We start from the raw sequence: 14,919 nt of genomic DNA on the forward strand, positions 1-14,919 counted from the left end.
AGGGAAGTGGTTGAGTCACCATCCCTGGAAGTATTTAAAAGGCGGGTAGATGAGGCGCTTAGGGACATGGTTTAGTGGGCATGGTGTTGTTGGGTTGATGGTTGGACTCGATGATCTTGGAGGTCTCTTCCAACCTTTAATGATTCTATGATTCTATGATTCTATATGACAAACATTTTTTCATTATTTGTATGAGAAAGTTACACCTTCCAATATGAGAAAGTTGGTCATCAATTAATGACTGAAACAGCAAAAACTGCATTTTCCCATTTGTGAACTTTATTTCCACGAGTCGCAGATATCATTTTATTGATTAAATAAAAATCCACATGCATCCTATGAATACATCTCTAAATTCTAAACTGATATGCTAAAATAAAAGAGAAGCATATCTTAGGCCAGGGACACAGTTCCAAGTTACTGACTGAACAGCCAAGTTGACTATGTTATGGGCAGATGGAGAAGGCCCAAGAGCTGCTCCATGAAGGTTAGATTAGTCCTCACAGGATCATGCCAAGACAATCCACACAGAATCCTTCCATCCCTGCCTGTATCCAACCCACAGATGTTCTGCTTATCTTCTACGTACTATTCTCCAGGCACTTCATTCCAAATGACGACCATCATCTTTTCTTAAGGATCTAAAACTCACTACTGTGGAAAAGAGGGCTAATTATAGCCCTCAGTTTCTCTGAGACTTTAATACAAAGCTTTCTACTACAGAATTCAGACAGCACTGTTGTCCTGGCTGTTGCTAAGGCAAAGGTGAGCTGCAGTCCATATGCTACAGGTACATGAACAACCACAACTGACCATGCAGATAAATCAAATTAATAAATAAACTGAAGACTAGATTACTCAGTCATGCTTAATTTTTTAATAGAATTTATACTTTATTTTCATAACTTGTTGAACTGCAACAATTTGCAGTGAAGTATTCCTTTTTTCTAGCAAGGGGATGGATTTTAAAATGCAGGCAAGTTGTATCTGAAGTGTCACAAAGAGTTTTACCTATGTTGAAAAAAACATAAAAACCCCAATGAAATTGGATTATTATCACTATTATCCTTTAATTACTTAAAAAACTAAACATTTAAAAATATCCTAAAATAAGTGTGCCTTGTATTTCAGGTCACCCTCTTATCAGAAAAATATAGTTATAGCTGTTTGCCTACCATAATTCACTGACGAATGAAAGTGAGTATGTACAACATAAGATGTAAACCACAGCACCGATATAAATATAAGTGTTTGCAGGGCAGTACCTACCTTTGAGGGAACACTAAAGCTGATCTTTGCAGTCTTCCCTGAGATACAGGTGACAACACCCACCTCAATCTTTCTAGTGTGAAACGTTAACATTATTTCACAAGTCAGGGGCTCATTTTGGAGAAGATTCTCAGTTCTCTGCAGCTTTGCTATTGTAGAAGGAATAGACTCAATTCGCTTTTTTTCCAAACCAGAAATGACTTTAGCACAAAGGATACCCAGAGGCTACACATCTTTATGGGAATGTTCTGGCAATACAGAAGCATTAAAAATGAAGCATGATACCGTTCTAGTTTCATTCACATGCCATTTGAACAGAAACCAGAAGCAGCTGAAATGGATCAAGGCTCAACTACCTTAAACTTGCACCAAGACTGACATGTACGCTAAAGTAGCAATAAGGAGTAGCTGGTTCTCAGTCTTTCCTTTTTACACCAGATGCTGACGCACTATACAGGTAGGGACACTGTCCTTTCCTAGCTATTTATCCAGGCCGCCGAACTACTGGGTGTCTGTCCTGTTTACCAGTAGTGTAATTGCTAACTTACTACCAACCTCTGTGATAAAATATACAACTGAGAGGAGAGCATCTAAGTAGCAGCAACAAAGAAAAGATCTGTTCCTGTGGCAACAGGCTGTTTACCTCTGCAAAAAAATAACTTCAACTCTTCACATTAAACTCACAGGACATGATCCAGGGACACATCTCAATTCATAATCCTTTCTTCTCTTTAACAGTTGCCATGGGAGACCATAAATTAGAGCCTGTAGAACCACAAGTGGCCTTCCCAGGCCACATGTTTGACATTATTGTCTGCATGCTTTGGCACACATGATAATATTTATGTCTGAGATACAAATTTATACTGACAGTAGTATTCTGTATAGTACTAAACTGCTATCTGACATAATTCAATATTCATTTACATTTGTGTTTTCCAGGTTCATATTACAAGGAACTTGAGCTCCCCCCACTGCTAATTATTCCTACTGTTTACTCACAGCAAACATCCTCTTCTAGATCTTTTAAGATACTGGCTGTCAAGTAGGTATTTTTTATTCCTTAAAGATTTTAAGGCAAGTTTTCAAAAATGACTCTGTGCTTTTCAGTGGACAAGTATCTGAGTTATCACCCAATCATATATATAAACCTTTTACAAAGGCGATGACAAAAAAATCTTTCAAGTTACCTGAAGCTAATTAACATCTACATTAACAGATCACTGGTGAGTATGTTAGTAAGCTACATGAGTGTTGAATTTATTAAACTATGTTCAGAGTTCAGATAGTTATTGCAAAGAAATCACAAGTGGGAGCCTACCACTACATCTTAGCAATTAGCACTCCAGGCCACAACCCACCCCCACCTCATCCCCCCAAAGCACAAACATCTTTAACTTACAAAGATTCATAAAATGCTTAACAATTATTATGACAAAACCCAAATTAACCACAGAACAAGACTAAGTAACTATGACAGAATCATTAAAGCTACCATTGGTCTTAATGGGGTAAATCTAATCTACAAAATTATTATATATTATTTAAAGAACAACAAAAATGCTTCTTAAATAGTCTAATGTGCACCAAGACTATTTATTACTATAATAATTGAGTTCAGTGAATAAATATATCACTGTATTTGAAAACCCTAACATTTAGACACTAAGCTATTTAAAGTCCAACTGAAATTCTAACTTATTTCAGGAAGCAAATATGTTGATATCCATCAGTTTCAAGTAATTATACCTGTGTAAACCCACTGAAGGCAATCCATTCGCAGAAGTATAATTTTAAAGCATTATTTGACACACAACCCCATTAATGAACCTGTATGTAACTTGATTTACAGAGTATTTATTCATCATAATCATGCACATGAAACTAAACTGAATTCTGTCAAGGTGAATGTCATTTTACTAATAAAACCTCTAAGTTCTGTACAGCAAATTTAATGTCTTTGGTAACTGATGCTATTTCTATAGGGTCACCTTTAAAACTAACGTACAGCTATCTTTTAATTTTTGTTTGGTTTTCATCACAAAATAGCACAAGCGTGTCAGCTTCATCATCATAAAACTGATGAGGTTTTTCTGTTCTTGTTTAAAATAGTTATCTGCTTACATCTATAACAAGTTTTATGATATCTTCTAACGGGATTTCAAAATCAGTGTATTTTACAATGAGATATTTCACCTATTTTTCCTGTCTTTCCCAAAACACTTGTTCAAATTTACACCTGTTTCAGTAATTAGATGCAGGTAGGAGACCTTCAACAGCTTTGTTTCAGACAAATACTGTTCTCTCCCAAAATTCACGTAGGGTTACATGGAGTATCAGCCACATTTGGGCAGGTTGATTAGCCCAGACTCTCAAGTTACTGTGCATCAACTGACTTTCAATAATTGTGCATATACACTTAGCCCATGAAAATGCAAACTAATTCAACCTTCCTTAGCCAGCAATGAAACAGGGTTAAATTAAATCAAGTTATGTGCAATTTCCACAGGCTACATATATACAATTGAACATTCATTGCAGCTGAGCATGCAGTAACTTCAAATTATCAGGACTGAACCAGTTATGTTGAATCCTCAGAAGTCCATCTACAGAGCTTTTTGTAAGACTTCACTGACTAGTTATTTATCAAGATGTGATTAAGAATTCGCTTAATCCCATGACATCATATGTCTACTTTGAGCCTAGAAGAAGGATTTGTTAGGAATAAACACAAACATTTACAGAAAAAGAGAGAATTCCTATTCTGAAGTCTACTAATTCAATATAAGCATTTAGCATGGCACTAAGTTAAATAAGTAGCTTTCATTATTTCTCCACGTTGCAGGCTAAGACTACAGTGTGATGTGAAAACTGAGAATGTTTACCTTCCAGTATTATGATGGCTTGTTTATGTAACAATATTTAGAGAACTAGACAGAACAGTTTTTAAACCATACCATTTTTTAACTGCAATTCCTCAAATATTTTAATGATATTTTCCATGGTAAAAATAAATGATCCATTTCTGTAAATAACATGACCAAACTTTACATCATGCTAGATAGAACCAGAGGGAATTACTCCAGCGAGTAAATATACAGAGCCATAACTCTAAATAATCTTTTATAATAGTGACACTAGAGTGCACAGTATGTTCCTACAACCTTCCAAGCCATTAGTCACCTAAATTATCACGAGGAAAGTTCACCTACAGCTTTGCTTCAGTGTATATCAGAACTGCCACTATTTTTGCAGAACTAAGCAGCTCAACACCTGTTTTATACCTAAGCCTGGGAAGCATCTTCAGAGTAGGAAAGTCCAGTCACACACATGCTTTGAACATGCCTAACACACAAAACTGATTACTTCGCACTGCGTACTAGCCACCACCTCCAACCCTTCACTCAAAATCTTGGCGGGACAGAGGAAGGGCACTTGCTCAGGATATCAGACACACAGATTCTAAAATCCTCCTCACTAGCACAAGGTTCAAACATGCATTTGTCACTATCCATTAGAATCTTCAACTGGCTCTAAGACTTTATGGGGTGGCGAGCATTCCCTTCTCCTTTTGTCAAAGGAGTACTACATCACAGTGCAAAGAAAATTAATTAGAACAGGGAAAAAGCCTGCAAGAGAGATTATGATTATCAAATAAATTGATGTAAACTCTCTTTCAGGAGGTAAAAGTCTCTCCAATGTTTTCTATTGACTAACCAATATGGATCCCTTACTCAGCACCACAGTAGCTGTGAGTTCCATTTTGCATGCTCACACATCTCAAACTTTTGATTGACATTCAAGGGCTGACCTGTTCAACAGCAGTATTACAACAATGAAGTTCCTTTTTGATCTCACTCCAATTTCTTTTTATGATGTAGAAATCAAGATGAAAAATTTACTTACTGCACTGTGACAGCTGGTTTACAAGGCAATGCTTAAATAGATATTATATTAAATGCATTTCCATACGTTAAAATCTGTATCATCAAAAATGTTGAAGATCTGACTTTAAAAAAACCCTCTAAAACAGAACACTTAACATGGAAAAGTTGACATCAACAAATACTCAAACATTACTTTTTCTGTGTATCAACTCAAAGCTTTCTAGACCTCTACCAGGAAATCCCACACCCCCAGGCTGAAAGATCACATCTGCAAAGTCAATCAAAAGTTAAGAAATGCCCCTTGCGCTCAAGAATTCTGACACAGTCCTTGGATTATATAATTGTGTAACATTCTTCTCTCACCCCCAGGCCCAATCTTCATTCAGCTTACAGGAGAGATCTGCACTAGAAATGAATCAGAGGCTATTCATAAGGCTGTAAGGTCTGTTGTATACATGGTGCTCCAGCTTCAAGTAAAAATGAAAGAGAAGTATGAAGGGAAAGAGGCTGCAGATCAGACAGCAGGAAACAGAAAAATGCCACTCTTGGGAATCTCATTCTATTTCTATTGCTAATGGTAAATATTTCTGTGTTCTTTTTTTCCTGCATGCTCCAAAGCCTAATTTGAAGAAGCACTGATTAGTCATATTTGTAACCAAAATTAACAAAATCTGTTCTAATATTATCACACACATTACGACGAAAAAAAATTCAAGTTAATTTAAAAGTCAGGTCCTACAGTTGCTCCAGTTAGACTTCTGAAGTTATAAAGACCAACTTTTGCATCTCAGTTCCCAACTTGCATGATCACATACTCTCCTCACAAACATTTAAAAAAATAAGTATTTGTGCAGCTTTTCAATATTACAATCCATGGCACAGAAAAGCCTGTAAGGAAATTAAGAGTTCTATCTCTGGAGCAGGGCTTAATGATGTGAAGTGATTAAGGCAAAGGACTACACATTGAACACGAAAGAAAAATCAAAATACTTAGTCATAAAGGACAGGATTGGAAGCAAACTCAGGAGTCTATCCCTTTCCCCAAGGCAGAATCAACAATATCTAAGGACAACCCTAGGAGACATTAATATAACCTGTTGTGTTTAAAAAAAAAAAAACAAACAAACAACAAAACAACCTCCATTAAGGAGGTTACATTCATTCCACGCAGCCACTGAAATAGGCATCCTGTTGTAAGAAAAAAAGTCATGACAGACTGAAAGACTACCACAATGCATTCACAAAGACGCCAAATGCAGACTACACAGGTAATCCGAACTACAGAATCTCCTATCGTTTGCTCTTACAAGAAGTACACCACATTTCTAAGTTTTTGGGGTTTTTTTACTATGTGATTTCCTCAGTTTAAAAAAACAAAAAAAGACAATTCAAACAATGAATTCCTGTGTGTGAAATAATGCTTCTTTGCCCAGCCAATCCTTGTTTGGTACTTCTGGCTTCTCAGGCAATTTGTTCTTCTTCCCCTCTCTGGCCTCTCTCAGTACATACTTCCTACCCATTCCCATCCCTGAACTGCTTCCCTTGACTGTACACCCAATTCCAAAGTACCCTTCTGCCTTGGCTTCTTGTCATTTCACAGCTTGTCCTGTATCTTCACTAAGGACACTTGTATCTGTCCCACCAGGTTCTTTATCCAGTCCTCACAGTTCAGTCATTACTTCCTTACGAACTCCAAGCTCCTACCGTCCTCCCAATTCCCACCCTTCAAACTCCCATTCCCTCCCCATCCTGTGTAAGTCTGGTTCCAGTCCACCAGTCTTCTCCATGTGTTCACCCTTCCAGCCACCTGCAACCTCAGTTCTTGTCTTTTCCACGTTCAGATGCATGAGCACTATGGATAAGCAGGGAATGGACACCAGAAATTAAGAGTCTGTACCACATCTCACTGCTTAGAACTGCACTTATTAGGAAGGTCCTGTTGTGCATACGAAATTTTTCAACGTTAATGCCTACAATCAGAGAAAGCAGGTAATTTTTCAGACACTAATAACTTGCCCCATTTTTTGACAGGTTTTCGAATGGCAACAAAATACACAACCCTAATGCAAAAAGTCACTCACTCTCAAATTTGAAATTCCTTTCCCAGAGAATGGGAGTGTTCCAATTACTTGAAGAAAAGGTCAGAAATAATTTTTAAACTTTTTTTCTCTAGCATGACACTTAGGAGCCAGTGAACTATTTTGTCTTTAAGTTTTATTAAAAGAATCAGTCAAGAAAGGACAGTGACCCAGCATGGAAGATTTCGGCCCAAATGACTGAAGTTTAGCAAAGTCAGAAGTAAAAATCAGTGCCTTCAAATAGTGTCAGGAAGCTGAGAGGAGTCACTACCAGTCCTACCTACATAGAACAAGCAGGGAGCAACATCCATTCTTAAAGTCGACTAGTAACTCTGTCAAGCGATGTTTCAATTCCTTGTAACTGCCAAATTTTAATCAGATACACTGAAGTTTTTCTATGTTACAGGTTATGCCTCAACATGAGTTTTAAAGGAACTGCCAGGAAGAACCAATCATCACTGAGCATGCTAGTAGAAGAAAAGAAAAAGGAAAACCTAGCATCCACATAGTAAAAAGCAATCACATCTCCTTAGTTTCAACTAAAATTTAACAAACAAATCATCAGGCGATGGGGCGGGGGACCAAAAAAACATGAAGTTAAACTGATTTTAGGTCTCCACAAAGCACTCCCCATGAGTTCTCACCACAGTCTTATTAGAGTCTTATCAGAATTTTCCCAGCTTTTAGACTACAAAAAGCAGCTTCCAGATTATTTTTTCTGCAAGCACTAAGGTAGCTGCTTTACGTAGCATATGATGAGGGCTCTCTAAATTTTTCACCCCATCCTTAATATCCAGCAAGCATATCTGAAGAAAAAGAGAAAGCAACGTAACTGAATGGAAAACAACATGCAAGAAAGGAGGACTGTCTCTCTTAAAACCTAAGACTTGAAAACAAAATTTCAGAGACATAGTATTTGTAATCTCATCCTTTTGGAGTAGCTGGTCAACACAGAGGAGAGATTGTTAGCTCAAACATGAGAGATACGGGTTGCACTATCACAGACACATGTTTACATTCAAGGAGCTTGATCAATTACATTATATTTTAAAAAAAGAGAGAAAAAAGGTTAGTACTATAAAATCAAGCACTGAAGTATCAAGAAATGTCAGAATTATGGTTGCTTACACCTTCAATTCAGTCCCTTGTGCATTATGATAGTCATTCATTAAATGACCATATACTGGTCTTTGTTGTTCACAGGATCTCTGCCTCATATATGGCACATGACATATGTCACAAAACAAATCAGAGTTACAGAGTAGAAGGAGATGCCTTCTGTGGGAAATTACACTTTTTTACTAAGGAATTTGAATAAAACATAGTTAATAAATCCAATTGATTAAAAACAGTTTCCCATCCAAGAGATATTTTGCTGGAAACTGCCATTTATAAAAATCAACTCTTCTTTAAAAAAAAAAAAAAAACAAACAAAAAACAAACACAACACTTATTTTCACAGAAAACTTCCATCACAAGTAAAGATAGAAAAAAAAAAAGGAAACAAGAAAAGACTGAGCACTACTTATTCTACCTGTTCCGTAATATACTCACAGCCTCTGGGCCACGTCTAGAGCATATGACATAAAAAGCCATATGGGGAGAAAAAAGTTCAAGAACTTCTCTGCCCAATACAGATTAGGCATTTGGACCTGGACTTCCTAGATCCCAAAAGCAATGTTCTGGCTAGGAATGCACTTACCACACCTCAGAACGGTCTTGCTTTCCTAACAGAGCCATATAGCAGCTGGACAACACACTGACATCGCAATGAAATGGTCTGACCACTAGGCTGCAGAGGTTTCTGTTCAACCAGTTTACATCAACTGTAACAATTATCAGTTTAAGAGGCAGAGTTTTATCCCTAACAGCCAATAACCAATGCTTAGGATACCCTCCAGGGTTGCTAGTTCCTGCTGGAAGTTAACACAGTAACATTTTGAATCTCTGCGTCCAATATTGCAAGCAAGCCATTTAATTACTTGCGGGATTTCGGTTATTATCTAGTTGTTGTCTCTGTTCTTCCTGATAAACCTTAAGAGATTTTGGTTTCTTCACAATATGGAGGGTGATTCTTTTGAATTTTTCAGGACAGGAAATCTATTCTTTTCCAGATGTTGGCATGATCACGGCAGCTGAAACTTAATAGATGTTTAAGGCCATCAGCGAAAACCCACTCTATATTTCTTAGGGATCCTGCATGAGAAGCGGTGAGCCTGATTATGTTGAAACGCAGTGCACTCACAACCACAAATAAAGTCAAAGAAAACAGTGTTATGAACTTACCAAGTGCTGTAAAGCAACTCTAAAAATCTGAAGAATAAAGCATGTCAAATTACACAAGATTTATAAGCACTTTTAAAACTCACTATTTTGACTCAGTTTCAGTCTTCCACCTGTAAAATGGAAATATTTTACAGATGTGCAAAAAACAAAAGTTCTCTGATGTTTGTGAAGTGCAGATATTTATTTTGACGTAATTCCTACAAATTAACACGTGAAAACACTTCAGCATTCATTAAAGATTTGGATGTATACAGCAGGTAATAAGGCAGCAGACTGCACACTGAATGACAAAGGAAAACAAATACATAAGTTAGGTTATAACAGTATACCAGTCAGCTGGCATTTCCCATGCACTGTATGAGGCATTGAATTGGGGCTGCGAGGATAAGGGGGAATACAATAATGTAGTTAAAGGCCCAGCGTCTGGAGAAGGGGGCTGCATTATGTTTGTTTCTGTAATCTTAGTCTGCTGTTTCGTTATCTGAGTCCATTACTCAGCCTAGTGTTTTTTGACACTGTTCCTCTGAACTGCATTGCATGTCTACACATACACACTGCTACAAAAAACAAAGTGCTTCAAATCAAACCACAGCAATAATCTGAAAAATTAAAATATCTACCCATATAAAGAATTTTGAGACCTCTGATTGGAAAACCACTTAAAACTGATGGATAGAAATACTAAAGGCCATAAAAATGAACTTTTCTAGCATTTTTTCTGACTTTAACATGAAAAATTGTCTTCAATGTTCATGTTTGTTTTGGTTGTTTGTTTTTTGTTTTTTTTTTTTAAGTTGTGTAAACCAAGTAGTCACCTTCAAGTACAGTATCAACAACCACGTTCAATTTGACTGGAATTCCTTTTAGTTCCTACATACAGTTGGGCCAAAATCCTTTCTCCCCTCCATTTTCCTAGCGAGATTTTCCATAGTGAACAGTAGGGACAGGAAGTGAGATACAAATCATAGGTCCTGCACAATCTCCTCAAACACAATCTCCTCACTCCTGGGGTGCAGCAGATGTCAACATAAAGCACTTCTCTCACACATACTTTGGGGGTCAGGATCAGCTACTAAGAAGTATGCTTGTAACGCTAAGAAAATAAACACACAAATATAGATGAATTATATTAAAGGTTTTTAGAATGCAAGCCTTTAACAGTTGTCATTTCAAAAGGACTTCCTTTTTTGATTATTAAAAAGGATCATTATTGTACAGGGTTATTAACAATAACACACAGGTATCACCGATTTCAAGCATTTCCTTGTAGGTATCTCTGTGCAACTGAGTGTTCATTACTGCTGATGATTCAAAATCAGAAGCTAACTTAACCTGTACTACTTCTAATGAAGGCATACAAAAAGCAAGATTGAAAATAAGCAGTAACATATTGAAATGGCCATTTTTTTCAAATGTTAAATATTTCTAGTGATGTATTTTGTGACACTAAATAGCTACGCTAACACTGGATGACCCACCTCATACCTACCAGACACCAAATTCTAAAGCTATCACTACTCATATTTTTCCAATTAAGTATGCCCATAATTGTTTTCAAAGCATCCACACATTCATGAATATTATACACCCCTCTAGAATAATTTGTAGAAAGCATAAATTTCTGAATTTGAAGACATAATTTCTTTCCTAGGTCTAGATATTCAGAATAGAAGTATATTTTTTTCTGTCTAGTTGCAGCAATTATCCACTAACTTTAAATTTCTTGTGCAACATTTATGAAATGTTAATATAAATTCAGTATCTTGACTTTAACACTTTCTAATATAATATACACATAAAAGTATCACACTTGCTGCTGAACACACAGAAATTTGCAATAGGAAACTTGTTATACCAATCCCTGGCTCAAATCAATTCACACTTTGACTATTTTTCATCTAGTATCCTTCAAAATGTAGTTTATATATATTGTAGAAGAATATATATACATGAAACATTTAAGATTAAGGCTGCATTACCTTAATCATCATACAAACACAACAAAAAAAATGTGGTTCTATCCCAAGGAAATGACTATCTATTGCCTTGATTCTGCAAGAAGTCTCGTATGAACATTAATGTACATGGAGTCTCAAACATGCAGTAAGGTTGCACAGGGGTACCTGTGCTCTTATGTAGAATGGGGATCTGCAAAGGGTTTTAGTGATATAATTTTGCTTCTCTGATCCTGTTCTGTTTCTCCTAAATCAAAATTTAAACACTTCAAATGTAAAAAATAAATTATTTTATTGTATGCCTGTTCTATGTCTTTATTTTTAGAAAGTATAAAAACAGCTTTAAAAGACAGCAGAAGGCTTCAGGGAAAGATTTTTTTGTTGGATTAACTTCAGGTAAAATGTTTAAGAAGTTGAAAGGAAAAAAAAAGAAATAAAACCTGTACACAGAAAACAAATTCAAAATGTAAAGGCAGAAAGTATTTTCCTCTTTCAGTTAAAAAAACATCTTGAGAATAATTAATTTTGTATTTCTATAACATGAATAAAATAACTACATCCTCTTTAAGCAGCTAGCTGTTGTGATAAACAGTGGACCAGTATAAACTCCTAACATTAGGGAAAAAGTAGTATCAAAGTGACATAGTCTTGCTTCACACACACACTCTTAAATGTGCTAAAAAATACAATCTAAAACAAAAATAAGTCATCTTATAAAACATTTCCACATTAAATATTTCTGTATTGTAAATACATTTTTCTGAGATAAAGAAATTTACAACTACATAAACTGTGATAAAGCAACTAATTCAGGATTAATCACACATGGCTCAGAAGAACAAAACCAAAAAACTCATTACAAATCACAAATAGACAGCATCTTAAATTTTGCCCTATAAATACGCCTATTTTTCCTACCAGAAAAGTGCATGCTTTCTGATTTAAAAAAAAAAAAGGCACCGTAAACACAACCCTGGCAAGATAAACTTGACAGGAACTACATAACTACAGTAGCTCATTTCCTGCTCATATCTGGTATATTTAAAACAGACCTCCTTAAATGAAAAATAAGTCAGAGAAGTTCACTGCTGTTAGCTTAACAAACCCATTTTTGTTAAAACCAGAGCTGTTTGAAACAGACGATGAAAGAAACGCTAGAGCTCATGTCGCTTCCTGATGATGAAAACTACCCAAGAACTACAACTACTTCTGCACAGTCCTTTCTTTCCTGTAAAGCAGAGTTACACTCGGCCTCTACGCATGCTACGGACCAAAAGAAAACAGCAATTCTGCTGCTACACACTGAGATAGGGACAGTTAGAGACAACTAGTGGCTCCCTCTGCAATTCACAAAGTTTAAAAATAAAAAGCTGCTTTTTCGAAGTGTAAATGGTTCCTCTCCACGCACGTAGGCCTGAGGCCCTGTTGCAAACAGTGTCTAACAGGACCAGGCAGCACAAAGACAGGAATGGGAGATTAGTGGGAGGGAGGGAGGCCGGGATTGGGGCTCAGCAGGATCTTCAGGCTTTTTAAAATTCAAACTGCTCCCTGACCAATACAAATCACGGACACGCTACTGACTACTACACGGATTTACAGCATTAAAAACACGCCTTCTACGTGACAGCTATATTAACTTCACCCTTTCAAACATGTATCAGGGCACTCGGAGGCACGATAGCACAGTTTTACTATAAGACTCGAAACACAATACACCAGAAAGTTACTCTATTAGATACACTAACCACTTATTATTACAACAGATCTGCAAGAACAACTAAAAAACCTGCTGAAAAATAGACAAATTATGTAATGTTGATACTTGTTTGCCATTTACAAATTTCCTTTCTATATGAAAGATTAAACTTTGTATCTTAAAATTTCCCTCAATTATGTAATGTCTGTAGCAGTATTTTTATTAGTTCACCAGGTGTCTGTTTAAATCTACCTCAATTTTTAGTAACACTCTCAACTCTGCCACACATAAATCCGAGATTTACTTTACTGTAAATTAGCTACCATTTATTTATAAAGACCTGACACTTAATCAACAGTCATTTACAAAACACATTTGACCTGTTACAATGACACCTAATTACATATTCAAACATCATGGACACAAACAGCCAATAACAACCTCAGGATCTCAAAGTGATATGGCCTGACAAGAAAGGATGACACTTTTTAAGCATTCCTCACTTTTCACTTCATCAAATTTATGTTTGATTCTCAAGTACTTTGGGTAAGATCTCATCTTCACCTTGGTCTCTTAAATGTCATACACGCAGCACTTTACACACGATCCCTCTCCCATTTTCTGTTTGTTAGAAGCATAAAATAGTATTCTTCTGAATTTAGCACATATTCCTGTAACGTGTACAGCACATAGACACTGTGATTGTGTGGAGTACCTGATACAATATGCTTGCCTATCTGTATTTCCTGGGTCTGCAGGTGTCTGTGTTGTGTCAATCATCCCACAAGTGCTAGTTTTATGCTATAAATATACTAAGTGATTAACACACTAATCAATCGCTGTATTATTTAGCGATTAAACCTCTGCACGTTATAAATCCATGTGCATTCGAACTTTTGAATGTTCAGAACGCAGTTGGTTAGAAGGAGAAGGAAATAGCGAAGAGAGGTGGTATTTTTGTTCCTAGGTATTTACATTGTCTCTCTTCCCCTATTCCTCCACTTACTCCTTCCCCACTTCAGAGGGCTGTCTGCGCTGGGACCTTCCTTCCTTGCCCTGGTGAAGTTGTAAATATGGCAAAGGATCAGTGCACATTTGCGGCTAATTGTATTGTTTCCTCCTCCTCCTACTCCTCTCCGGGTTGAGGCCTGTCACTGAGAAGCCGCTTCGCCTTTCTAATCCCCGAGCTGGAGTAAAGGCGCTGGCCGGCGGGCCTGCGCTCTCCACCGGGCCTGGGCCTCCCGGCAGCCCGGGAGGAACCAATCTCCTCCGCCAGACCCGAGCGAGCAGGAAAGGGGGCTGCGAAATAAACACCTCCGGTTGCCACTTATTCCCCTCTACCCCGGATAACAGCTAATCCCCTCTGCTCCCGGCAGTGCTGGGCCGCCTCGGCTGGGAGGCCCGGCCCGCTGCTGGAGAGGGCAGGGAGGGGAAGGGGAGACAAGGAGGGGGGATTACCTGAGCAAATCGGCGTCTGAATCCAACGAGAATCCGAGAGAGGGGGAGAGAAATCCCCCCCCCTCCCTCCTCCCGCCGCCGCCGCGGAGCAGGAGGAGGAGGGGAGATAATATAACAACAATAATCCGGGCCGGGAGGGGGGCTGGCTCCTCTTCCGGCTCCTCCTCAGTGCAGCGAACATGTAGAGCCGGGGGGTGAGCGGCCGATACAAATCCCTTCCCCCTGAGCCTGCTTCACAACATCAACACGGGCCGGGCCGGGCCGCGCCGCGCCGAACCGGTTCCGAGACA

The 14,919-nt window shown here is 37.7% G+C and overlaps 1 protein-coding gene across 1 annotated transcript in view; it reads right to left on the reverse strand.

The window, feature by feature from the left end:
- The window catches only part of NIPBL (Nipped-B homolog (Drosophila)), a 171,496-nt gene extending 156,795 nt beyond the window's left edge, over positions 1-14,701 (reverse strand). The window contains 1 exon segment of the mRNA XM_009329439.1: positions 14,630-14,701. The gene's annotated coding sequence lies outside the window, so the exon portion shown is untranslated.
- Positions 14,702-14,919: the final 218 nt, after the last annotated feature.

The sequence above is a fragment of the Pygoscelis adeliae genome, unplaced genomic scaffold (genome assembly GCF_000699105.1).
Source record: "Pygoscelis adeliae isolate BGI_AS28 unplaced genomic scaffold, ASM69910v1 Scaffold47, whole genome shotgun sequence".
NCBI lineage: Eukaryota > Metazoa > Chordata > Aves > Sphenisciformes > Spheniscidae > Pygoscelis > Pygoscelis adeliae.